The sequence below is a fragment of the Cavia porcellus genome, unplaced genomic scaffold (genome assembly GCF_034190915.1).
Source record: "Cavia porcellus strain 051 isolate PalLab524CR breed Dunkin Hartley unplaced genomic scaffold, mCavPor4.1 scaffold_23, whole genome shotgun sequence".
Taxonomy (NCBI): domain Eukaryota; kingdom Metazoa; phylum Chordata; class Mammalia; order Rodentia; family Caviidae; genus Cavia; species Cavia porcellus.
This window is the reverse complement of record NW_026947506.1, coordinates 37,536,531-37,560,143: the sequence shown is the minus strand read 5'-3', so window position 1 is coordinate 37,560,143 and position 23,613 is coordinate 37,536,531. Positions and strand designations below refer to the sequence as shown.

General features: G+C 45.8%; 1 pseudogene; it reads right to left on the bottom strand.

Annotated features, from left to right (window-relative positions):
* LOC100714118 (myosin-16-like) overlaps window positions 1–7,225 on the bottom strand; it is a 42,086-nt pseudogene extending 34,861 nt beyond the window's left edge.
* Window positions 7,226–23,613: the final 16,388 nt, after the last annotated feature.

Genomic DNA, 23,613 nt, shown 5'->3' with positions numbered 1-23,613 from the left:
AGTTTATAAAAGGAGAAGCAGCCACCCCAAAGAAGAAACAAATATAAAACCAGGCATACCTCAAAGCTCTCGAAGCTAGCAATGTCCAGCCCCACAAAGAACTGCCTTTGCATCTTGGTGTCCAGGGTCTTGTTAATCTTGGCCACCAGCCACTTGAACATCTTGTCACAGATAGCCTTGCCCAGAGCCCCAGTGGAGTTGTGGTGCTATTCCATGTTCTAGCTCTTTTGCACAGATTTATTGACTACTTTGACTGAGAGCCTGGAGTTGCCTTTCTGGAGTTTGCCAGACTTGAGACCTCTGAGATGGGCAACATTGTCAGCCACTGAGTAGGGGTGCAAAAAGCAGGTGAGTGGAAGGAAGATGGTACCGTGTCCAGGAGGTACCTCATGTTCTTCACTGTTGTCCTGGGAGGGGTGACGGGGAAGGTGGAAGAGAAACCATTCTGTCAAAGAGAAAAGATCTTAGGTGGTTTCTACATTTTCTCAATGTCAAGTAGCAAAGCAGACTGCAGAAACCAGAAGCATACCTCTGACTCACTATCTTGCCTTTCTGAGAGTATCGGTGACTGAACATTCCAGGAACGTCTTGTCAGAAGCGTGTGAAATGGCTGCAAGCTGCCTTGTCACTAAGTAGCCCCGGCCCAGCGCCTGCCCTCTTTGGTGTCCACTTCAGCTTGCCCCTCTCTGGGTTTCTGCCTGAACTTCATGTTCCCGAAGAACATGGCACCCCCAATCAGCTTGTACACACTTGACCTCCTCAGCGCTGAAGCCCAGCACATCAAAGGCATCCTGCCAAGCAACAGAGAAAAGAGCTTTCTTCCTCATTCCACGTTGTGCAGGCCAAGATAGCCACTGCGGGGCCACCCCCGTGGGCCACTGCAGCAGAATGTGGGCTCTGGAATCAGGCATACCTGAATGGGGAGGTCTGTTTCTTCCAGGAAGCCTAGAACAGACCTTCAGAGGTTTAATTAACCTCTCTAGTTTCTATTTAGACATCTGCATAATCAATATAGTAGGTGGTTGTAAGGATAGATTAGGAGCAACGTGTGAAACGTTTAGTCCAGTTCTTGACAAATAGTAAGTGCTCAGTAAAGGGACGTATTATTATTTTTGTTAAGACATCATGCTACACTGATGCTGGGAAAAGGCAGAATAAATCAGGAATCATTTTTGTCATCAGAGAAGAAAGGGGGGCTACATATGGTGGTATAAGCCTGTAATCCTAGGATTCTGGTAGACTGAGATAAGAGGATTGAAAATTTGAGCCCATCCTGGATAACTTATTGACTTAGTGAGATCCTGTCTCAAAAAAATGGGTGGGGGCCTAGTGCAGTAGTGGTGATCCTATGGCACACGTGCTGTAACTGGCTGTTTATTATCATTGAAAGTGCTAAAAGGTTTACCATAATTGGCCTAGAATGGAATATAGTCATTTGTCATACATATAACAATGTCTTAGTCAGTGAGGCACCACATGTATAACTGGTGGTTCCGTAAGATCAGAATGGAGGTGAAAAATTTCTATCACCTAGTATCACGGTAGCCACTGTAACAACATAAAACAACACGTTATTCACATGTTTGTGGAGATGCTGGTAAGCAAACCTATCTCATCTTTAAGTGACATAAAAGCATGGCACGGAAATTTATGTACAAGGCATAATAATAACCAACCATGTTACCATTTCTCTCTTTACTAATCTATACTTTGTCATCATTATTTTGTACTCCTTTTTTTTTTTTCCTCCAGTACTAGAGATTGAACCCTGGGCTTTCCAACTGAGGTATATCTGCAGGCCTTTTAAAAAAAATTTTTTTTTGGAGATAGGGTCTCACTAAGTCACTAGGTTACCCAGGATGGACTAGAACTTGTGATCCTCCTTCCTCAGCCTCACAGAGACCTGGGATTACAGGTCTGTGCCTATAATCTTCTGATAACAAAAAAGGCTACTGTCAAAGAATACACAGTCTTACACTGGCAGCAATCTCATGCATCTTGTGTTAACTGGTCTCTCAATTGCACCATTTCTCTTTTGCTTGATTTAATTTCATGTCATTTGTCCCTCATGGCTCTAGGAGCAATAGACTATACCATCTATAAATACCAAATAGCCTAGATGAAGAGTAGGCTGTACCACCCAGGTGCAATTATACTCTGATGTTTGCACAATGAAATCACTTAACACACTACCCGGAATGTACCCCCCTCCCTTGTTGAGTGGTGCATGACTAATCCTAACAGAAATCACAAGAGCTCAGCGCCCTGACAGAAGGAGCTAGAGCATGCAGTAGGGACTGGGAGGGAGAGAGTGTCCCTTCTAGCCAAGGTGGGGGAAAGTTCTATAAGTCCCTATGGAATTTTAGTTTTGACTGTGCAGAGAAACTGCTTGCTACAGCAGGCTGGGGATAAATGGCAGGTACCACCCCAGAAGTGTCTAGTAGACTCTGCTGCTGTCTCCCAGCTCTGAGTAGCCCCCCACCTGACCCCAGCTGTGGTGGCCCAGACGGAGGGTCCCAGACCTATCCTATCCTCCCTGCCCTTTGCCAGCCACATCAACCCACTCAAGTCTGGAATCTGCAGCTCCTCGCTGGCCATGGCATCCACCACAGCGATGCCTTGGCTTACCCTATCCAGTGGTGCTCTTTAGGATTGGGGACCAGCAGCAAACACTCTGCCAAGAGCAGCGAAGCAGGTTAACAGCAGATTAACACACAATTAGCTTCGCTTTCATTTCTAACATTTCCAAGTTCCTCTCACAAGGGAGTGACAGACATTGTGGGGGTCACAGAGCTGAACAGGATGTGGTTCCTGCCCTCCAGGATCACTTGGTGTTCCCAAGGGATGGGAATAGGATCACACAAGGAACTTAAAGTGGCGAGAGGATCATAGGAATGACCTCAGTACCTGCATTCAGTAGATAATTTGGGGGAATATATGAATTTGTATCTTTTTCCTCTCCTACAGTAGACAAGACACAGTTCAGTGCAGAAGGTAACCTGATGATTTCCATAAGTAATATAATCATTTTATATAATACACATGAGAATGTTATTGCTTTTACAAAAAATCTGCTTGCTTCTTGTTTTCTTTAGATGTGTGCACCTCTTCAGTTACCTCTGTTTTTCATTTTTGGAGGAGTTAGGTACCAGAAGTGATTTCCTTTCAGGGTATGTCCATGATAAAGAAAAAGTACACACAGGAAGAAAAATAAACGGTGACTGCTACTTTGTTCTGTGTCAGGGAGGTCATAGGGCTAGAGGGGGGCGCTGGTGAACAAGAGAACTTGAGCTCCAATTTGGGGTGTAGGGAGGTGTGTGCCCCCACTTACTTGCCCTGATTAGTGCCACATAGGAGGGCAGGCTCCAAGGTGCTGGTTCTGCTGCTACTCTAACAGAAACCTGAAAATGGGATTTTTCTGTAAAAACCTCCCAAGTTCAAAATGCCACCCATTAATTTAAAAGTAGTCTATGTTTAATACAAATAAAACCCACCTGCAAGTGAGGTAAGGCACCCAATACTCCCATCTCTTGCTGAGTTGGAAGGTATGTGTGTGGAAGATTAAGACTTCATCCCTCCTCCCACCTAACATCCTGAGCAGGTCTGCCAAGGACAGTTGAGCATGTTGGTGCCTGTACAAGACAACCAGTTGAGTGGGTGAGTGTATTCTGCTCTCCAAGCTGTGCAGCCAGTGTGGGCTGTTTCTACCCAGAGAGGAGCCTGTTGTTATTGCTCAGGCAAGCACTAGTTCTGGGATAACCGCGGTCCCAGGCTAATCCTATGCTGCTGCTATCTAAGCATCAAACTCAGAAACGTCAGCCCCAAGACACGGAGATTCTAAAGTCTCAGATCCCAGGTTCACATCTCCGTGAGGAGTTGCAGGCATCCTAAATCCCCACCTGAGAAATGGGCCAGCAGTAGTTGAAGCTTTCTGGGCTGCTGTGAGGATAAGATACACAGAAAGACTTCAAGAAAGGTCTGCAGGAGTGGTGGATCCCCTATTTTTCTTAAATTTTATTTTGAAAGTAGTAAAATACAACAGAACAAGACAGAGCAAAGCCAATCGAGACAATGCAATGAAATTGGTACTTCACAGCAGGATACTGGGGTAACAGTAATAAGTACCATAGTATATCTTGTTATCTTCACAATAGTTGTCCTTTCAATTAGGTATAGCAAAATCAAACCAAGAACAGAACACTATAAAACCAATCAAAAGAGAATACTGAATAGAGCAAAACAATTAATCAGAACAAAGCAAAACAGTGAAAATAACATTTGCCTTCAAACAGAAGATAGAAGGAAATCCTCCATATTTTCTGTATTGCATACAGTCTTGCTCCCAACAGATGCTCAGCCCTCTGCCCCCAGTTGCCAATGTGGGGGTGGGGTGGGATGTTTGATTCTCAGCCCGGGCACCAGTAGGCTCACAGGAGACACTGACTAGTCATGCCAGGGGCACTTGGCAGGAAGGGAGAGAAATTGCTTTCTTGCTCGGTGGCCTAAGTTCCACCATGGCCTGATCTCAGGAGATACTGGCTGATTCTCTTCCTGGTTCACACCAGCGACGCTTTCCCTATTTTTAAACTAAAGGAATCATTGCAGGGTCACAGGGATGACACAAGACCCCAGATACATGGAAAAGCAAACTTGAAGGCAGTCAGATGGATATCAGGATCTTCACCATCAAGTTCAGGCTTCTTGTTAGAGAGAATCTGGTAGAAAATGTGGTAGCCTCTCTCAACTGTCTGCATCTGAAACGGTGTGAGATTTCTCTAAGAGACCTGAAAAAAGGGTCAGCAGGCATCCAGTGAGTGGACATCATTCTACCTAGAGTTCAGGTCCTATGGAAAGCAGGGGTCCCCTCTTCCTGTAGTGTGGAGTTGCTACTGGAAGCATGACTCTACCCTCTCCCCAAAGGCTGCAGGCCTCGGGGGGCCTGATTGCCAATGGCAGGAGCCCAGAGCAGGGCTGATCTGATCACGGTATAGGCCAAGCTCAGAAGGGCTTCATGGTTTAATGCTCCTCTGTGGCTGTTTTGGAATTCTTTTTCTTTTCCAGCCCTGGGGATTGACTCCAGGGGCTTTGCATTAAGCTACATCCCCAGTCCTTCACAAGTTGGAGGGTCTCACTCAGTTGCCCAGGCTGGGCTCAAATTTGGATCCTCCTTCCTCAACCTACCAGAGTGCTGTTCTGAAATTCTTACTAGTTTTTAAAATGACCCATTCGTTTTCACCTTGCAGAGGGCTTCGAAAATTAAGTAGCTGATCTTCCCTGGAGAAACTCTTTCAAAGGGTCCTGATGTAAATCTCAATGTTGGCACCAGCCAGTTTGCCTGTAGCTCCACAGTGGAGTCAGACAACTTTGCCCCACACAAGGAGGAGAAGGGAGGGGGTGTGAGAGAGGTTGTTCGTAGCTTTAGAACAAGATGCAGCCCACTTCTGAGGGGCTCTTCAACAGCTGCCATGAAGTCTAAGGGGGCTGCAGGCCATGTAACTCAGCTGTGTGTGGAGCTGTGTGTCCCACAAAGATGAACAGAGAAGGAAGTATACCAGGTGGTGCTTAGGCTGAGGTGTGTGTGGATTGCGATTTGTGGGGGAGTGGAACAGTCAGCAGGAGAGGCTGGGACTCCTCGGAATTTCGCCTACAGGCCTGGCCTCACAGGAATTGGGCCAAACAGCCAGGTGGTAGGGAGTCTCTTGAACAAGAAACATCACATTCCTCTCCCTGATTTGTGGCAGGCCACAAATGAACATTCCTGGAAATAGGCTTTTCTCTACCCAGCTGGGCAGCTCCTGGACGTGTTTGCCGTCACCTGTTCTCCAACTCTCCTTTCCCTGTTTCCTATGACCTCTAGGAGCTCATTGGCCTCAGCCACACAGGAGCCCCAGAAAGGGCTGGAGCGGGAAAAGGCAGGGGCCCAGATTGTTTTACTGTGAGTGGAGCCTCAGGAGTCACTGAGATCTTCCTGTGACTTGGGCTTTACAGATCCTAAATCATCAGGGGCCCTCTCCAAGTTCCTGCCCAGCCAGGAAGGAGTCATAACTTCTGGTACTATGAATCTCTGGGTCCCCTGTGTGACTCTGCAGACTTCCATCACCCTGAACCAAGTCTCTGCATCAGAGACACCTGATTAAATACTAAAGTGAGTTATGCTTGCTGGTCAGACCTTTATAGTCTTTTTTTTTTTTTTTAATAGTCTTAAAGATCTCCGGGAGCAAAATGCCTCAACTTGCCCTATCCCCTTCTCCTCAGTTTAAATCACCTTCAATTTCTTTACTGGAATGGACACATGATACCTGACCTACCATCTCCAAGGGACCCCTATTGCTGCTGCTCACACCTAGGAAGCAATAGAAGTTATTATTCCTGGTGGTCTTGGCATTCCTGAAAGCCTCCTGCACGGGTTTGCCTGTATGATTTGATCCTCTGGGGACCCCTGGCCCAGAAAGAAACTCAAAAAGCAGTGACCACAGTTGGCCTCTGCCTGGGGATCCAGGGCAACACACTGGGCTTGCAAATAGTAGTGACTTTTGTACTTTGAACTTAGGAGGGGAATGGCTTGGGGAGGCTGGAAATTAGGGCCAATGGGATCATAGGTAGGTACCTGGGAGGAAGGCCACTCCTGACAATGTCCCTCTGTGACCCTGTGGAATCAAGAGGGGTACGTGGGGACACTGGCAGCCTCGATTCCCAGCTGTTGCTCCTTGGCTTTCCGGTCCGCAGAGAGACTCTTGTGGGCACCTGGAAACCCTTCCCTTGCATCCTCAGCCTGCCTGCAAAGCTCTGTTTTTCTCTTTGCCAGCATTTATAGCTGCTGTTGGCCCTGCCAAGGCTCCTTGTACTCTTGGGGTGGTCAGGGCCTGCAAAAGCATCTTAGCAAGCAGACTGCTTTCCACTTTCTCTTCTGTCCCTGTCTTTTTGGGAGTAGAAACCAGAAGTGGTGGCCACCTCTTCCCCATGTAATCCGACCCAAGTTGCTTTTCTCTTCGCCTCAGTCTCATCATTTACAAAATGCCCCTAATCCATAGACTGGATGCAGATCAAATGGGCCTGCAATGTGTGCCACAGAAGCCTGGATAAGAGACCTAGACCCAAGTGCCCCCATCAGCCCTACCTTCTTATCCAAGGACTGTTTGTCGGTTCCTGCAGTACTGACAAAGTACTGGATGACCTTCTTCATGTTCTCAGTGTTGCCCAAACCAGATTCTCCACTGCTGTCCATCGGAAATGGACAGCAAAAGAGGAAGAGGGCGATTGGTCACAGAGAAGAGAAACCACAGGGAGATACATAGTCTACATACATTTCTCCCCCAGCCTGGACAGACAAACAGGTGGCAAGGCTTTGGGGATACAAGTCCTGCCCATTGATTTGCCAGGTGCTACCTCCCTCGCCCCGTTAAGCCCACTTGCTGCCTGAAGAGTTCTGCTCAAATCCCCCCAATTAATTCTAAGGAGGCTTAATTATATGTGTAAGGCACAGACCTAATTATATGTATATAGACTGAGAGACAGAAGAGACACTTATGTGATTAGCATAGACTGATTTTCATGATCTCTAGAGAGGAAAACAGCACTAGAAAGATGTAATTAGGAAACATTTAGAAACTAGGCATTTGACAGCACCCTCACCAAACAGTCAGCCCTTTTCTGAACCATACCCAGCTTAGAGAGCTATGGTTTAGATAGAGAATGTCTCCTCAAACAAAGCCTCATGCACCAAGAAGCGCTGCTTTTAAAATGTACCGCAATCATGGGAGCTCTGTACTCTACCATGAATGAGTTTAGGGCTAAGTGTGTTGATGGAGATGTGGCCTGACCAGAAGAGGCAGATCACTGGGGGTGTGACCTGGGAGGGGACATCTCCCTCCTGGTTCCTTCTCTGGCTGCTTCTTGGCTGACATCACATAAGCAGCTTTTCTCCACCCAGACCCTTGCGCTATGTTGTTCCTGTGTGCAAACCTGCTGAATGTGGACTAAAACTTCTGAAATTTTGAGCCAAAATAAACCACTTCTTTAAGTTTGAGGTACTTTGTCCCAACAATGACAAAATGATTAAGATAGAGAATTCCCTCAGTCATACTTGGATGTTAAAAATTCAGGATTCTGTGGGATTTATGTCCTTATGCCCACCACTGCAAAGCAGACTTTATAGAAAGGGCCAAGAATTTACCAGCTATTCCATTCCTAGGAGCCTTATTCCTTCAGCCATGAAGCTGCCTAGTCAAAAGCAACATAAAAAGGAACGGAACAAGTTGTGGTTGTGCAAGCCTGTTATCCCTGCACGCTGGGAGGCTGAATCAGGAGGACTGCAAACTCAAGCCTACTCTCAGAAGTGTAGCAACTTGGCAAGACCCTGTCTCAAAAAAATTGTATATCTATATCTCTATCTATCTATCTATCTATCTATCTATCTATCTAGAGAGATCTAAAGATATAACTCAGTGCAGAGAACCTGGGTTCAGTCTCCAAGTACATATATATATGTACTTGATTATATCTCAGTGCAAAGACCTTAGTCTCCCAGTACAGAAAGAGAGAGAGAGGAAGGGGAAGGGGAGGGAAAGAGGAGAGGCAGAGAGGAGAGGGGTAAAAGGAGAGGGGAGAGGGGAACAGAGGGGAGATAGAGAGGAAAAAGGAGTGTGAGAGAGAGAGAGAAGAGAATATCATAATGGAGTCATTCCACAGCAAAGATCATACAAACAGATCCACAATGTAGCTCAGCGACACAGTACCTGTCTGACGAGTGCAAGGTCCTAAAAAAAACATAAGGTCTGGTACCAAAAAAGTCATACAAATAACGATTAAGGGTGTTGCCTTGAGTTCTGAGTTTTTGAAGCTGAAATGAGATACGGCACGAGGTAGGTATTTGCTTGGCAAATAGCTGGTACAGTCAAGAGCATGGGAACCTGGCACTGATACCACAGGCAGATGTTGCTGCCCAGAATTAATAAAGAACTTCAACAGGGGCGAGAGGGTTGGGGGGCTTGGGGCAGGGTTGAGGTGGGTAGCATGTGATCCCACCACAGTCAAGGAGGGCTTGTCTCCACCACCCTGGCCAAAGACCCCACCCGCACCACCCGTGAGCATGTCACAGTAGGCAGCAGAGATGGACAAGAGGTGAGGCATCTCCGTGTGCTTCTAGCCCTTGTACGTGTTAGCCAGATGGGCTCCATAGATGGGCAGCCACCTCAAGCCCGAGTAGGTCTGGTGAAGGGAAGGAAGATAGTAAGCTGACCTTCCTCCTGGTACACTCTTCCCTCAGCCACTTCCCCTGGCCTCAGCCTGTCACTGAACACGCTACTGGCTTCTCTAGGGCTGATATAGTGGTGTTTTCTCTGATAGCAAAATCTGTCTGCCTGGGGCTGGAGGTTTAGCTCAGCGGCATAAGCGCCTGCCTTGCAAGCAAGGCAGTCGTGAGTTCGATCCCCGGTACCGATAAAAAGGAAAAAAACAAAACAAAAAAAAAATCTGTCTGCCTATGTCTCCTTCCTTTCATTAAGCAAAACAAACTTTCTCTTTAATGTTTTTCTTTTGGGTTAATTATTTGCATAGGTAACACAGTCACTCTAGGGACACAGTCACAGCAAAAAAGCCTGCCCACCTCCTTGGTGCCCTGCCTGCTGCCTCCCACAGATAAGCACTGTGTTAATTTCTTGTATCCTCCTCCTCCTCCATGACTTTGGAGGCATATGCCAGCAAACTCAGAGACATATCCTCCCTGGTTTTAAAACAAGAGATAATATTCTACAATTTTATGCCTTATTTCTTCCTCTTAGTAGATCTGAGAGCTTCTCCAGGAGAGCTCGCTGAGAAATCTCTTAGGAGTCTTGACAGCTTTGGAGTCTTCACCACAGAGACTCGGTCCACTGGTGGTCAGCTGGGTCTGTCCTACTTTTGAAAAGAGACCCCAACCTCTTTCTACTCCAAGATGGCAATTTTGCAAGAAGTCTCATTAAAGAAATAAAAAGGAAATACAATAATAAATAATAAAAAGGAAAACCAACAAGAGAGTAAAATAAATGACCCAAGAAGAGGAAGAATAAATGAGGGAAGGAAATGGCCAACTCAGTGGGTCTCCAACTTTGCTTTCTCTTTGTGGATGGTCATGGTGACCTCCAGTGCCTCTACTGTGTGCCTCTTTTCAAGTCAATGTTAAAAACTTCCCACTTGGGTCCAAGTGGGAGTAAACACCCCCAGCTTCTCTTGGCATAATGCAGTAAGGTGAGATGTTAAAAGGAAACGTTAAATTGAAAGCGGAAGACAAAGAAGCAAAGATGAGGAAAATCCATTGAGAAGCGGAGCGTGTGACGGTGGTATCTCATCCTGGGACTGTGGCCTCTGAGTCACTCTTTGCCTCCAGCCCTGTCTTGGCTGGGGGTGAGGGCAGGCAGCCGTCTGGAAGCCAAATGTGTCTTTGTTTTGGTCAAGAGGAATATGAGGGGGAAGTGGTTGGTGTTGGGGAGACGTCCCTGCCTGTCAGAGTTGCTCAACAGACACACTTCAGTGTAAGAAGTAACTCCCTAGCCTGGCCCCTCAGGTCATGCTCTATGGAGCCTGCAGATCCTTAACCCAAACGCATTATGTGACCATCTGTGAAGAACAAGAGCTGGGCTGCAGAGTGGCCCTCGTAGCCTTAGCCTTCAAGCCCACCCACATCCTCAGCCAAGCTCCACGTCAGCCAGAAGAAGTAGATGTGGTTCTTCCCAGACCAGAGTTCCAAGTATACCCCCACATGCCTGCTGTCCCAGCAAATCTCATGTTTTCCAGTGCTGCCTGGGGCTATGGTGCTGCTGGAGGTCTGAATCCAGAACCAAAATAATATTAAAGTAGGACAAGAGGAGGAAGGCATGGCAGCCATCTTGGCTATAAGTGTAAACCCTGGGAGGGCTTGGGAAATTAGAGCAGCTGCTTCCTCACTGGAAGAAGACACGTACTCACCATTCCTCCCTCACTGTCACCCTCCCTGCCTGCCCTTGCCACTTACATCCATCCTCATGTGAACATAATGTCGACACAGTTTGTCCAGGACACTAAACCCATTCAAGAAGGTCATGTCTGCCATGTTGTTGACCTGGTAGAATCTGGGTGGGTTTATCTGCTGGATACTGTCCTTCTTCACAGCGAGTGTTTAGGAAGATCTAGGTACATTAGAAAATAGTGCCTTTATGGCCGCAGTGGCATCTGGCACGGAGTCCCACACACCCTCTGGTGTCTTGGAAGGAGATGGAGTGAGAAATCCAGTGGGTATGACTCCCGGTCTAGCCACTTCCACCTTGTAATTTGGGACAGGCAGGTACTTCTGATACCATGTGAGCCTTAATTTTGTCCCCTCTGTAGTAGAGTAGGGAGGACAATATCCTCCTTGGCTGATGGCTGCGACAGTCACACAGATCTAGGCAAAATGATGTAAAAACACCTTGTACCATGATGTCCCTTCCCTGGAGTACACAGCATGTCTGCCTGTGCTTCTTTGCCAACTCAGTTCACGCTAGTAGTTGACCAGCATTGACTCTTCAGTCCCAAGTATACTTCTTAGAGCTGTGACTCTGGGTGCTCTGCCTTGACTGATAGTGGTAGTTTCGAAATAGCAATGAACGTTCGTCAGCTGGATATAATGCCCCAGGCCTGCAATCCCAGCATTTTGGGAGGCTGAAGTAGAAATGTAGAGTCCCAGCCTGGGCAACTTAATGAATTAGCAAGACACTGTCTTAAAATTTAAGAAAAGAGCTGCAGATGTAGCTCAGTACAAAGGGTTCCATCTCTAGCACTGGGTTCCATCTCTGTACTGCTCCCCCAAGACAGTCTTCTACTCCCACAAAACCATGCTGAGGGAGCAAACTGGAGGCAAACAAGCAAAGAGGCAAAGCAACCATGAGTGCCAACCAGCAGAGGTATTAGCTACTCTGCATTCCAGCTTCTTTATCTGCACATGAAAACTAGCACCAGCTCTTAAATTCCAGCATCTGGGACCGAAGCTTAAGACACACACTCCAGAAAACAAATAGTTTTGGTAGCAGGCAGCCTAAGATATAAGGCCTGAACACGTACTAAGGTTTCGGAGACTTTTAATAATTTATGAGTACACTAGGCAGATAATTTGAAATCTTGACAGTTCTGGAAAATTCACTCGGTAATGATCACCACACCCCTAGTAAATCAAGCTCAGTTTTATTCAGAGGCCTTTCCCAGTGGTTTCCAGATTGCTGGGCCTCACCCATGTATGAACACTCTCCTCTGAGCTCCAACAGAGTAGTGGAAGGCTTTGCTTTATCTTAAGAGCCAGGTGAGTCAGTGCCATAGGCTCGGTCCTTTCTCTCCCAAACCCGACTGGCTGGCTTGTCCACTGCCAGATGCTCAAGGAAGTTGAATATTTTCCTTAAGTTTCCATCCAAACTGGGGCTCTACACCCACTGCCCATCATTTCTTGCAACACTGGACTTCCCTGCCCTTCTGAAAAATATGTTTCTCATGAGCACTGAGCTTGACTTTCAAACTCCCTTTATTTCCGCTATGGCTCTCTCTCTCTCTCTCTCTATCTATCTATCTATCTATCTATCTATCTATCTATCTTTCTCTTTCTCTTTCTCTCATTCAGACAATCTCGCTGTGGATTTCATGCTGGCCTTGAACTTACTGTTTAACCCAGACTGGCCTGGAATTTGCAGTGATCCTCCTGCCTTGGCCTCCCAGGTTCTGGGATTACAGGTGTGCACTACCACACCCTACATCTATGACTTTTTATTTCTGGGGCCATTCCCCTCAAACACAGGGGTAGAGAAGAATACACCAGTTGAAAGTTCTGATCCTCGAAGTTCTCTGGGTTTTTTTATTCATAAAATTAACCAAGGACTCCCCCATAGGGAATGAAAACAGTCATTAATATAGAGAAAGCATTGATATTTGAGCTGAATACAGTGGATTTGAATCCAAGTTTATCACTTGTCTTTGTAATCAGTAACAAGTTACCTGAAGTCCCCTTGATTCTAATGTTTTTCTGCTTGCAAAATAGGGTCAATAAATCCAACTATAAAAGATTGTTGAAAGGTAAAAAAAATACTGCCAAGCGCTTTACCAGAGTTCTGCCAAGGGGTGGAGCTAAGTTAGGAATTTAATAAACCAAAATTTGTACCACTCTTTCAGGTCATACCTCATTATCAGACATCTTGTAGATCAGCAGAGAGAGTAGCATGTTGGTAAACCAGATGTCTGGGCAGAAAATTCCCTGATTTATAACATTTGCCAATTTTCATGGTACTAATTTTACTTTGGCTGATAGCAAGCTAACAAAGGTTTACCAATTGGTTGTGAAACCACTGAGTGTTTAGAAAGCCAAGTTGGTTCAACACGTCATCACCAGGCAGCAAGGGACTCAAAAGCCACCACCTGTCATTCTTACTGCTAAAGAGCTCATCCAGGGGCCAAGGTGTCCCGAGCCTTGTCTCACATACCTTATGGTGCCATGGGCCATGGGCCATGCATTGAGACTGCGGGTGGGTGGTGAGTTCTCTCTCATTCTCAGAAAATACAAGGTGTGATCAAAATATAGAGTGAATGTTTATACTTTAAAATGTATTACAGTAAAAGACACATTGCTGTTAATCTACCTCACACTACTCTCCATCAATTTACCCCATTGTTCTTGCTACATTTTTTAATTCCCTGGATTTTATTTTTTGGAGGGGGGACTTAATAAACTTATACTGAGTGCATACAGTTTCCTTGGTAGTATGTTTTATTGTTTATATACATTACCAACTTAGTTCTCACACTATCATTGTAAGATATTTCTCCTATCTGAGCCTTAGCATTAGGACCTTAATAAAAAGAGCTGTCCAAACTCTCTTAATTTTTTTAATATTTGTTACTGTAACTTTTTTACTTTCCTTCAGACCCAAAAGGAGGCCACATAACCCAGTAGTTCCAGCCCAGCTAGAGCTTGTTCCTAACGTGGATTACAGATATTCTCTTTCATTTCAGAGTGTGGAACAAACATCTCAAAATGCTGTTTACACTCATCTCAACTTTAAAATTATAGCCTCAGTTGAATGTTGTGTTCAAATCTGTTTTTTTAAAAAAATGACATTTATTATGATATTACAAATTCATTTTAATGTCCCAATAGCAGTATTTTATTTGGTTTCCTTTGTCGCCCTATGTGTTTTAACTTACGCACTTAAAAGTACTCCCAACAGTATCTGACTTATGGTTCAGTTTATGATCATTTGACTTTAGGACAGTGCAAAAGCATACTCAAGGTTATCCTGCTCTTTACTTTCAATACAGTTGTCAATAAATCACGGTGGCTTTATTATAAAATAGGCTTTGAGTTAGGTGATTTTGTCCCACTGTAGGCTATGTATGTATTCTGAGCAAGTCTAAGGTGTGTTAGTGTTAGTAGACTAGTTATATTAAATGGATTTTCTGTAATCCTAGCTCTCTGGGAGGCTGAGGCAGGAGGATCACTGCAAGTTTGAGGCTAGCCTGTGCTACATAGTGAGTCCAAGCCCAGCTTGAACTACGTAGTGAGATCTTATCTTAATAAAAAAAAGTAGTGAAAATCATGATGGAATTGTTTTCCCTTTGTAATCCCCAAAGTCCTAGGCTAAGAATGTCTGCCTGTACCCCCTGATGTCTTCCATGGAGCGCAAAGTCCTTGCTTCTGCTGGTAGCTTTGAGTGGCCTTCGTCTATCCTCTAGGAGACCTGCTTTGTATTTGGCTGTGACCCAAGGCACCTGCGGCAGCTCAGTGGGCTTCTCTGGTTTCATTCCTTGTCTAGAAGCTACAATTGCTCAATATAAATTTTTCAGTTGCTTTATGTTATATGTTTTCTAGTTTCTCTAATTCTGCTTAACACTAATGGAAGTTACTGGGGAGCTGAGACCAAAATTCACACAAGAATGGAAATGCAAAATATCAACACAATCAAATTAAGATGCTCTAACTTGTCATCAGAACAAAACATCTGCCCACCTCTGGGGACTGGATTCCTCTTCAGTTTGTTCTAATGGGGAGGAGTAGAGGTGAAATATTCTCCCTTTGTTTATACCAATCAGGCTGCTTCTATTTAAAAAGAAAAATTGTGGTTCTGCTATGAACCATCAACTAAGATTCCATTGCTGTTTTCCCCTGAGGCACAGAGCCCTCCAGCTAGGCGCCAGCACCAAGTTCTTACCCTTTCAGTGGCTATCGCCCTCCTGTTCCATCGTGCCACTTCCCCACGCAGACCATTCTAGTCCCCCAGATAATAGCTCTTCTCAGGGTATCTCTGATAACCAAGACCAGTTTTTTAAAATCACAGACCGCAGGATGGAAAAAAATGTAGCTCATGGAATGTAAAAGCTAAATGCATCCTCAGAGGGAAAAGATGCCTTACAGGACCACAAGTATTACAGGAAAGGAGGCTGATCTGGGCTGGAATCCAGTTTGTTTGGGTCTCACTGTGTGAGCTGTGTGAGTCCCAGCAGCTCTCTGCACCGGTCCAGGAATCTGAATGCCCAGTGGGCGTGTAGCTCAGGTTGTTTGGAAATGCGATGCCGCCTCTGTAGCCCCTGGGGCAAGCACATACCCATGAAATTCCCATTCTTGCCCACCTCACTTCATTGCACCTACTTTCCTCAGGGGCCTGCTGAGTCTCTGCTGCCCACCACCTCGTCCCCTCCCCATCTCTGCAGCACCTACCTAGAGCATGCAGAAGGAGACTGGGTATCCAGTGGGACGTGGCCATTCCCTTTTATACCTGCCCCAAAGGTCTGAGCCAGCAAAACTTCAAATATACAAGAGTCCCTTAGGGCTCTGGGGGCTCAGCTGGCCTTGCCATCCAGGGCCTGACTGCATGATCCTGGGCCCCGCTGGAGGGAATCAGTGATTGCGCTGAATCCGGGACATTCTCTTTCCTCCCATTGCCTTGTGGGGAAACTGATGACTTCAGCTAGGGGCGTGGGCTGAAAGCAGAAATAGAACAGCTGGGTAATGAGTTTGCCCGGTAAGGTTAAAGCTGTAACTTACCCCGGAGGAGCCAACTCTCAGGGGCACAACCTGGGTTGACTCAGCGGCAGCCTTTGGTGGAGATGATTGCCAGGAACCAGTCAGTCGATGACTTCACCCCTTCCAGTGCTCAGGGTGGAAGGTCCATGGCAGACGGGACTTCACTCCTCTCATGATACTCATGATCCCCTCCAGCCCCTCCAGACAGCAGAAGTCATGTGGCATCCTGGCACAGGGCCAGGCCCAACCCCCTAAGCTCTGCCTCTTAAGTCCTCTGTGGCCTCCCAGATACTATGTGGCCCAGAGCAAGTCCCCGTACCCTCCAGTCCTACCTGTTCCATCTGTAAAATGGGTGGCTTGGATGATGGAATCTAGAGGTCCTTTGTGCTCTGCTCAAATTTGGAGATAATGTCAGGGTCTATTGATGGAGATGTTTCTCCTGGCATCACCCTTGTCTCCACCTCCTCCTTTGGAGTAAAATTTACGTAATTTAAAGTTAACCAATTTACACAAACCATTCAGAGGCATTAGTATTTTGCAATGTTGAATGACTACCACCTTGATCTAGTTTGATGATATTCATCAGCTCCAAATGAAACCTAGTACCCATTACAATTTCTCCCCAGTGCCTGCCACCTACAATCTGCTTTCTGTCTTTTTGGATATGCCTGTTTGGACATTTCGTATAAATGGGATCTACGATATATGATCTTTTGTGTATGGCTTCTTTTATTTTGCATGTTTTCCATACATGTTGAAGCACATGTCAAACACATGTTTGCTGAATAATAAATAATCCATTGTATGGATAGACCTATATGGGTAAGTTTCTTCTTTCTTTCCTTTCTTCCTACCTTCTTTGTATTTACTTATTTTTAAATTAAATTTTATTTAATTTTCTTGCCACACTAGGAAGGAACTGAACCAGGGCCTTCACACTGAGCTACATCCCCAATCTTTTTTTTTTTTGTCTTTTTCGTTTTTATCAGTACCAGGGATCGAACTCACGACTGCCTGCTTGCAAGGCAGGTGCTTTATGCTGCTGAGCTAAATCCCCAGCCCCCTCTTTTTTTTTTTTTTTTTAAATTAAATTTTGAGACAGGGTCTCGTTAAGACACTCAACTGCCTGGATTGGGCTTGAATTTAAGGTACTCCTGCCTTAGCCTCCTAGAGTACTGGGATTACAAGACATGTGCCACCCTGCCCCATTTCAATAGCAATTTCTTTATCCAGTCATTGGGTGATGGACATTTAAATTGTTTTGACCACTGTGAATAATGCTACTATGAAGTACACATACATGCACATGTATTTATTTGAACAGCCATTTTCAGTTCTTTTGGATGTTTACCTAAGAGTGGAATTGCTGGATTATATGGTGATTCTGTCCTACTTTTTGAGGTAAACCACACTGTTTACCACAGAAACTGAATCATTTTTCACTCCCACCAGCAATTCACAAGGATTCCAGTTTTTCCATGTTCCAGTCAGTAGATACTATTGTTCCTTTTCTTTTTTAAAAAAATTTAAAATCCTAGTAGGTTTGGAGAGCTATCTAACTGTGATTTTGATTTATGTTTCCCTAATGGTCAGCGGTATTTAGGATGTTTTCATGAGTGTGCTTGTGTATCTTCTTTGGAGAAAAGTCTCTTGGAGTCTTTTTATTGTTGTTGTTTTGGGTTTTTTGGTACTAGAAATTGAACCGAGGGCCTTCACACTGAGCTGTATCTCTAGCCCATTTTTATTTTGTTTTTAAGTTTGAGACAAGGTCTCATTAAGTCACTAAGTTGCCCAGGCTGGACCAGAATGTGCCGTTCTCCTGCCTCAGCCTCCTAGAGTTTTGGGATCACAGATGTGCACCACCACATCTGGCTCTTTGCTCAGATTTTTAATTTATTTATTTTTCTTGCTGGTTTTAAAATTGGATGTCTTTCTCTTGTTCAGTTGTAAACATACCTTACATACTTCCAACAGTAGACCTTTGTCAAATACACTATATGATTTGCAAATACTTTCTTCCATTCTCTAGGCTTTTGACCCAAAGTTGTTGTTGTTTTGTTGTTACTATTATTATTTGGTCTTTTTGAGACAGATTTTCACTATGAAGTTCAAGCTGTCCTTGAACTCACTTTGTAGCCCAGGCTGACCTTGAACTCAGCAATCTTCCTGCCTCAGCTTCCTGAGTACAGGGATTATAGGAGTGTATCACCGTGCCTGGCCTCCAAAGTTAATTTTGATGACGTCCAATTTATCCTTATTTTTTTCATGTCATTCTCACTTTTGGTGTCATATTTCAGAAAACATTGCCAAAGTCAAAGTCTTGTATGTCTTTTTCTAAGTATGGTATAGTTTTTGTTTTTATACTTGATTGTTAATCCCAGGATTTGCTCTTACAGAGAGTGGAATCACCTAAGAACAGAGCCAGTTTCCTTGTTTGGAAAGCAGCTATTTTAAGCCCAAAGGACCTTTTATGTGGTATTTATAAATGCTTTTTTGGTTATCACCTACTCTTACAGGAAACCCCTTAAAGATGTATCATTGTGTTCCGTTAACTGAAACCTAGCAGTGAAGAATCATATTCATCAGCAGCCATGACACTGACCTATCACCAAGCTGCTGCTTTACCTGAAAACTTAACACCTGGCAACAGACCTCATTTCTCCCAGGCAGTGCCTCAGTTTCCCTAAAGGTAAAATAGAATTTTGGCTGAGATCGACTCCAAATGTGACTGTTGTCAGTCTCTGGGCTTGAGGAGCCCAGAGCTTTGAGGTGCTATTGCCCCAAGCCTGATCACCTAAAACGACTGGTTTTTGTTTTTGTGTTTGTTCTGTGGTGCTAGAGACGGAACCTTGGGCTTTGCTCATGCTAAGCAAGTGCTGTACCACTGAGCTGAACCTCAGCTGACGGGGTCGTATTTAATATCCTTTGCAGTAAGAATTTTCACGGGCAGATTCTTGTGCTCTGGTTCATAAACAGAAAAAAGTAGTGGATCTCTGAGTAAGATAAGGCAGGAGGCCTCGGTGCACACATCTTCCCTGGGCCTCTGAGGACAGTGTCCAGACACCAGGAGCCGGTGCAGAGTGGCAGTGCATTGATTCTTGGACACCTTCCATCCAGCTTGGGCCCCTGGGCTTCCTGCTTATTCCCACATGGCCAGCAGCCCCTGGGTCAGCAAGAAAAAGCCAGTGCAAAGAAACAGGGCCCTGCCTCACGGTGGTATTGGGAAGGGACAGTCCCAGGTGGGGGCCAGTGCAGCAAGAGCTGGCCCCTTGATGGCCCATTTTCTCCCCACCCACTTCTTCCTGGTGGTTTTAGCTTCTCACTGGTGGCCTTTTAATGTCCAGAATCCCAGAAATCTCCATGGCAGAAAGTACACTGCTCTGTAGAAAGCCCTCAGGGCAACCGTCTCCCAAGAGCAGGTGGGCACATGTGGCCTTTGAAAACAGAAGTGGGTAGAACCACTGACTCAGGGTGCTGGGGAAGTCTGTGGTGTTCTGTGGAAAGCAAATAGACTTGAGTCTGCAGGGAAAAATTCCCTGGAGTCATAGTTGTTGTTGGTACAACAATAATAACAAAGAGGTCCTGTGCTCACCGGTTCATTTGGATCCTTTCAACAACCTGCAAAGGTGGGTGGGAATGATAAGTCATGGCCCCCTCAGAGGCTCAGAGGCTCTGAGAGGTGAAGCAATTTGCCCAAAGACACACAGCGAGTCATCATCTGACCAAGGCTCCATTGTTCTTTCTAGCACTCATGTCACCCAGTAATGTTTTATAGACATATTAGATCATTTTTCTGCAGTTTCTCTCTTTAATATGTAAGCATGCTGAGGGCAGGAGTTTGAAAAATCAAACTTTCTTTTCTTCTTTCTTTCTGGAAGTACTGGGGATCGAACCCAGGGGTACTCTATTACTGAGCAACATCCCCAGCCCACCCCTGTTTTATATTGAGACACAGTGTCACTAAGTTACCCCGGTGGGACTTGAAGTTGTGATCCTCCTGCCTCAGCCTTCCAGTGTGCTGAGATTTTAGGCATGAACCTCTATGTCCAGTTCCAGACTCTTTGTCCTCGTATATACAGGGCACTTCTGTGACCAGCCATGTGAGGGCATTTGCTCCATCAAGCAACTGTCTATTCTCTGCAAGCACCAGCATTCTATAAGTCACCTTAACACCCCTTCACTAACGGTTCAGTCCATTTGACTAGTCCCCAGCTCCAAATGCCCGAACCAAGTAGAACGTGCCCCAGTTACCCACAGCTTCTGTCCCAGAGATTCCATGACCCTCTTCTTGGGTTGGATCATTTGCAATCATAACTCATAGAATTTTGAAAAACAGTTTATATACTATTGCACTCTCTCTCTCCCTCTCTCTGTGTGTGTCTGTCTCTGTGTCTCTGTCTCTGTCTTTCTCTCTATCTCTGTCTCTCTTTGTTTTTGTCTCTCTCGGAGTCTCTGTCTCTCTTTGTGTGTGTGTGTCTCTCTCTCTGTGTGTCTCTGTCTCTCCCTCTCTCTCTCTGGGCCTTCTAAATGGTATTGGCGATTAAACCCTGAGACTTCACACTGAGCTACACCCCCAGTCCTTTTTTCATTTTGAGACTAAATGGCTAAATTGCCCAGCCTAGACTCAAACTTGCAATCCTCTTGCCTCAGCCTTCTGGAGTGCTGGGATTATGTAAGCATGCACCACTACACAGCCCCTGTTGCTGATTTACTACAAACACTATTTTAAAGGACACAAGTGAAGAGCCAGATGAGGAGATACATAGGGTGAGGCCCAGAAGGGTCAGACAGAACACAGGAGCCTCAGTTCTTGTTGGGCTGGGGAGCGTCAGTCTCCTGGCACTTGGGTATGTTCTTGATTGCCAGCCAGGAAGCTCTCTGCACCCTGTAGTTCAGGGATTTTCATGAGGCTTCATCACTTAGCAGGATGGATTATTAACTCAGCCTCCAGCCTTTCTCCCTTCCCAGAGCGTGGGGGCGGGGCCAGAAGTTCCAGGCTTCTAATCACAGTGTGGTCTTCCATCTAGGAGCCCACTGCAGGTGGCCTCAGTAGAACAAAAGATGCTCCCATCACCTAGGAAATGTCAAGGAATTTAGGAGCATTGTGTCAGGAACCAAGGTGAAGATCAAGTAAGAGGATAAAAGTTGCATCTGGCAATCTTAGCTCTCAGGAAATAAATTACAAGGGTTTTTAGGAGCTCTGTGCTAGCCCCTGGAGGCAGAGACAAAACAAATATTTCTTATTACGTCGTCACCCCTGATCTCTTTACTGAAAGGCAGTAAAACATGATGGTCAAGAACTTGGACACTGGAGCCAGTTTCCTGGGTTCAGGCGCCAACTTTGCCTTCTTATTAGCTCTGTGACCACTCTGTGCCTCAGTTTTCTTGACTGTAAACTGGGGGTGGCAACCAAATAGGGTTGTTATGAGAGTTACACAAACTTATGTATGTGAAGGGCCTGAGATCCACTTGCCCATCAGTAAATGCTGAATGAATGAAAGGCTGATCCATGTGAGGGAGACAATGACTGGGAGCTGTGTTCAGTCTGGTGGTGGCTGAGCTGGGAATCCAGAAACCCCGGACTTGGAACATGCAGTGGTTAGGTCCACCCCACCCCAACCCGCCCCTTCCTTTCCTCAGTTTCTTTGTTCAGTATTGTATCTGTTTCTGTCCAAGAAACTAGCAAAGATATCAAATAAAGTAGATGCTTTCTCCCACTGGGGAGTTTGCATGGTCCCTCGTGACCTCCAGGAAGAGCCATGTCAGCCCAGGGATGGCAGAGAAGACAGAGATACAGGTGGCAGCTGAGGCTGTGTTAATCCTGAGTCCCCACTCCACCCACCCCATGGTGGACCCAGAGCCCCGGACTTTGATGGAACCAAGGTCTCAGTCAATGTATCTCAAAGTAAATTGGCCTGAATGAAGAAACCAAACCATGAGATGTTCTGCTGGGTGGAAGGCCCCAATCTGGGAAACAAGGGCTCCTGGTGTAGGCCCTTTTCTAGGAATCAAAGGGGCAACTGTGTACTGTTCTATGTACCACGTGCATAGCAATGAAAAGAGTGAACAGAAATCCTGCCTTCAGCAGTTTCCGTTCTGGAGCAGGGAGAGGGGCAGCGAGCAAACTGGGTAGGCTGTCAGGAGGGGTAGGTGCCCCAGGGAACAGTGCCGCAGGGAAGGGGGCTGGAATACTGCCGGGGGCACTGTGATCTTAGACAGGACTCTCTGAAGGGTTACATTTGGGCAGAGACTTGGTGGAAGCAGGGAAAGAGACATAAAGGATCTGTAGTGAATGGTCTGGGCAGAGCCAAAGGCCTGCACAAAGGCCCTGGAACTGGGCAGGCCATGGACACTGGAGGAACAGCAGGGAAGTAGGGTCAAAATGACCAGAGGGAAGGTGGAGTGGGGGGACACTCCAGAGTTAGTGGGTGTTTCTGACGGGGGATTTGAGCAGAGACATGGGTGGTCTGCCTCCTGCTCATCCCACGCACTGGCCCTAGACCAGTCTTAGACATAGTCGGTCTGACATCGTGGTAGGAGGGCCCAGGCCTTGGATCCAGTGTTCTAGCCTCAGTGTTTCCTCACGGCATCTGGAGAAGACAGTTCCAATGGATCCTGACACCAGGCTTCAAACTGATACCTAGGCCCCCCTGCCAATTATAATAGGCCTACAGACCCCAACTGTTATTAAGAGAGAACAGGGGCCCAAGCAGAGGTGTATACCAGCATCTTCTCAGGAACTCAGTAGGTTGCAAATCCTGCCAATCTGTAGGCATCAGGTCTTAGGGATTTGCATTTTCACAAGTTCTCAGTGGTCCCTAAGTTTGGTCACTTTGACAGTAGGTAGCCACTGGAAGATGCATGATGAGTCTCACAGTTGTGGACAAGTAATCATTTTGCCTCCATGTCATCATCTGTGTCATGGGGACACGGTCTTTTGGGGAGAGTTCTGGAAATAATGTATTTCAAATATAGTTGATACTCAGTAAATTATACCTATCATTTTAGTTGTATTTTATTATTATAAAACTCTTCCTGCCCTCTGGTCTCCTCCCCTGGAGCACGGGTCCATCTGTTTTTTGGAGGTACCTAAGGCATGATGGGAAAGAACTTCCTAGATGTTGGTTAACTGGACTGAAGTTGCAGCTCAACCACAGAGCCGGCAGTTAAAGTATTTCAAACTCGTTTCAAACTTCTGGCTGCATGCTCAGAGATACCAACCCATTCAGGAAACTCTGCCTGGTGCCAGCAGCTCTGAGCCTGCTTCCCAAGTGAGCAGAGGGGAAAGTGTACAGGAAACTACAGGAGGGCTGTCAAACAAACGAGGAGATGAAAAGCCGAAAGTAACCTAAATGTCCACCCAGAAGGGATTAGTTAAATAAAATGTAATATTTCTTTTATTTTTTTTTTTTGTCTTTTTCATTTTTATCGGTACCAGGGATCGAACTCACGACTGCCTGCTTGCAAGGCAGGCACTTATGCCGCTGAGCTAAACCTCCAGCCCCAAAATGTAATATTTCTGTACAATGGAATACCGTTTGAGGATATAGATTGATACTGACATGCAACAAAGCCCTGCAACATATTGTTGAGTTTTTCTTAAAAACAAGGTTCTAGAGCAACTC